Raw genomic sequence first — 4,263 nt, forward strand, 5'->3', positions numbered from 1 at the left:
AGGTCGGAGTGGATCATGTACGGGTGCGCAAATCAGCCACCGGGGCCAGAGTTATTGAGGTTCCGGGGGCCGACAGCGCCAAGGCTGCAGATGAGCTGGCGGGCAAACTGCAAGGCCTGGTCGGCGAATGGGTGACGGTTACACGGCCCATGAAAACCGCAGAACTGAGGATCGCTGGTATTGACGAGTCCGTCACACCTGAAGAAGTGCAGAGGGTGGTGGCGCAAATGGGAAGTGTTCCACTGGAGCAGGTTAGAGCTGGTGCTATTCGGGCGGGACCCAGCGGGACTGGATCGATATTGGTCCGATGCCCTGTGACTACAGCGAAGCTACTCGTAGCAGAGGGAAGGATAGTCGTTGGGTGGTCGTCAGCCCGTGTTACCCTTTTGGAACCTATCCCGATGCGCTGCTTTAAGTGCATGGGGGTGGGTCACACAAGGGCTCTCTGCCCATCACCTGCCGACCGGAGCACTTTGTGCTTCAGATGTGGCAGGGAAGGGCACAAGGCGGCCTCGTGCTCGGATGAGCCTAAATGTGCAATCTGCACGCAAATGGGCAGGAAAGCTGGTCATGTTATGGGAGGGCTTAAGTGTTTCCCGCCTCCAACGAAGGGTAAGGAGGCTCCTTTGACTCGGGCCCCAGGCTCTTCAAGAGGTCGACAAGAACCGCCACAGGAGGACATCGAAATGGCGACTAATGACCATACGCCATAGCGAATTTCTGCAGGCCAATCTGAACCACTGCGCCCGTGCCCAGGACCTCCTGATACAACACATGGCGGAGTGGCAGATTCAAGTGGCGACAGCCGCCGAGCCCTACTTCATCCCTACTCAATCAAATTGGGCTGGTGACGTCGAGGGATCGGTGGCTGTTGTGGTGCCGGCACATGGAATTCCACTGGTTCCACAACGCAGCGGACCAGGGTTTGTAGCGGTCGTGTGGGGGGAGGTGACACTAATTGGAGTATACTTCTCCCCAAACAAACCCCTGTCTGCCTTCGAGGCTTATCTTAGAAGTCTGGAGCCAGTGGTGAGAGGTGCGGCCCCGACCCAGGTAATCCTGATGGGGGACCTAAATGCGAAGTCTGCGGCGTGGGGATCCCCCATAACAGATCTGAGGGGAGTTGAGTTGGAGAACTGGGCTGCCATGGTCGGCCTGGTCCTTCTCAACCAAGGACGCGCAAACACCTGTGTGCGACGGCAGGGGGGGTCAATAGTGGATGTCTCATTCGCTACCCCTGCCATCGCCTCACGTGCCCAGGATTGGCGCGTCCTCGAGGAAGTGGAGACTCTGTCAGACCATCGGTACATCCGGTGGAGAGTCTCCGCATCCTGCTCGTTGCCTCAAAGTCAGACCGGAGGAGGGAGAGTAGTGTTTCCGAGATGGTCCCTAGCCCGCCTCGACCGTGAAATGGTGGAGGAAGGAGCCATTGTTGAGGCCTGGAACGCAGCCACCCCGGTGCTGACTGATGTTGAGGAGAGGGCGAGGCGTTTCCGCATCGCATTGAAGAGGGTATGTGATGCAGCGATGCCCCGGACCAGGTGCCTCCCAGCCCGGAAGGCGGTTTACTGGTGGTCGCAAGAAATTGCTGCTCTCCGTTGCGACAGTAATCGGGCGCGCCGGGCTTACACCCGCTGCCGCCGAAGAAGGCCACTGGACGCGCCGGAAGAGGATCGCCTATATAAAGAGCTCCAGAGGGCAAAAAGGGCATTCCAGGTGGCCATCGCTAATGCCAAGGACTCCGCCAGCGAGGAGTTCCTGGCAACCCTGAATAGGGATCCATGGGGTCGGCCATACCGCATCGTCAGAGGTAAGATGCGGAGTGCCCCACCCATGAACTCCATGGAGCCGGAGCTCCTTAATCGGGTGGTGTCTGGACTCTTTCCTCAACCACCAGCTTTTACGCCCCCGACTATGACGATTCCATCATTCGGGGAGCGAGAAGAGTCGATGGAAGCCCCTCCGGTCACAGAGGATGAATTAGGAGAAGCGTGGAACCACCTGCGGCGGTGCAAGAAGGCACCGGGACCGGATGGAGTCCCGGGAAGAGTCCTGGCGCTGGCCTTGAGGCACCTCGGGAGCCACCTTAGGCAGTAGGAACATCGCTGGGTTTTAGTGGGTATTCTGGCCGCTTTATGCCGGTGAGTCCCACATACCCCTCCGGAAACGGCGCAGCTTCGGATGCGCTGTTTCCGGAGGGGATGCATAAACGCATTTCCCAGCGTTAAAAAAAAAAAAAAAAAAAAAAATAGGTTAGGTTAGATAACATCCAATCCTTATATTTTTTAATATCGCCAGATCAAACTTTTTTGTTTTTACTTACGTATTTACATTGACAGGTAACCGCAGTAATCAACGATTACCAATATAATATAGCTCCAGTCAAACCATTTGGCTTTACGTATGCACGTGCCCTGTGGGATCTAAACCGGATCTGCATGGTGGATTATACAATTTCTGTCATCGTTATACACCACACAGATTTTAGTACAGAGTTTATTATATATTAGCACACCCACGGAGATAGGAAATTTGGGGTCTGAGCCCCAGTGGCTTGAACAGAACATTAAAGTGTCGGTCCCCGTTATTACTAACTTGTGATATTAAAAGTAGTTCTACTATAAGAGGGAGGAGGCGTGTACCCAGCAATGGGACATTCAAGCTATGGATGAAGATGATGGTGAATCACGTAGCAACGTCGCAAGTTTACCTCACTAACAGGATTCTACAAGGTATGTGTAGGAGCTTGTTCGTCGAGCAAGTATCTACGTCACCACGTACCACGAGCCAACTTTACAAAATATACGTCATTCAAGCATCTAAAGTAACAGGTAACCCCAGTAATCGTTATTACCAATATTACCCGTCTCACGTGGTCAACGTGAGCGATATGTCTCTAAGCGCAGACTTGATCGCATCGTAGGACGCGAAGGAGATGCCCACCGCGATGGGGCCCTTTACCCAATTCATGCTGAGCCCTTTGAAGAAACCCCGCCAACCCTCCGATCTGTGAGATGAAAATCTAATTTGTAAGATGTGATTACTTCCAAAAGTATATCGCCCAAGTATAGAACTTTTGGTATAACTAATGAAAGTTTTTAAATAGAATTTAAAATAATGGTTGTAAGCCAATAATTTGGTTTTAAATAGAAAGAAAAACTAAATGCATATAATTCCCATTACTTCATGTACACGTGTAAACCACTGTACTACTTAATAATGAGAAGTTGAACCTGGTGGATGAGACAGTTTTTCTAGAAATATCGTTAGATGCTAAATTTCAATGGGCTAAAATTCATGTACATAATTTATAGAACATCCTTTAGTTCTGCCGCCTAAGCAGTAAAGAGGTCACGCCATATGACAGACATAGAAACTGTTGGAATTGTCTTATGGGGTACTGCCTGGGTAAGAAGATAGGGGTAGAAATGCAGGTAATCAAAGTTGTCGTTACCTGTAAACGGTGCGCAGCGTGGCCGCGATGGTGGGGTAGGGGTAGGTGGCGGCGGTCGGCGCGGCGCCGCGCGGTTTGCATGCGGCGCCGCACGATGTCCAGCGGGTACGACGCGGTCTGCGCGAGCGCGCCCGCCGCGCCGCCGAACGCCATGTTAGTGAGGCCTCGCGGGCTCGAGCCCGTGTACTCTGCGGAACAGATTTAGCTCGATTCATTCATTTAATTCATCCATTACAACTCAAGCCATCGACCGCATATTGCTAACTTCCCATTGACATTGCTATTCCAAGTAAACGGTAAAATGGTTTTATACACACGGGTTTTTCACGCCATTGGTTGCCTTGAAGAGATCGAGGCCACTGGCTTTTTAACCGACTTCAAGAAGGAAGAGTTTCTTAATTCGTCGGAATCTTTTTTTTTTAATGTATTACCCGATTACTCGAAGACGCCTGAACCGATTTGCTGTTATTAAAAAATCAACAATAATGTAACCCAAAGTAGCAAATTTTTTTTTGTATTTAAGTTCCTGGGCGTATGTTGAAGTCAGTTTTTTTTTAAATTTAAAATAATGTATTTATTACGTATTATGTTATTTTGTTCTATACTTTGGTCTGTTGTATAATAAATGTGTATTCATTCATTAAGGTGCTTAATGTGTATATAAAACTTTAGAGATTATAGGTAATAAAATTCACTCACATTCGGGCGTCGTGAGTTAAACACGTGTAGCAATGTCCCGCGACTCACCCAGGTACCAGTGCTTCAGCGAGTCGTAGGTGAAGAAAGACACCCCCGCGTAGGGGATCACC

The sequence above is a fragment of the Pararge aegeria genome, chromosome 26, assembly GCF_905163445.1.
Source record: "Pararge aegeria chromosome 26, ilParAegt1.1, whole genome shotgun sequence".
NCBI lineage: Eukaryota > Metazoa > Arthropoda > Insecta > Lepidoptera > Nymphalidae > Pararge > Pararge aegeria.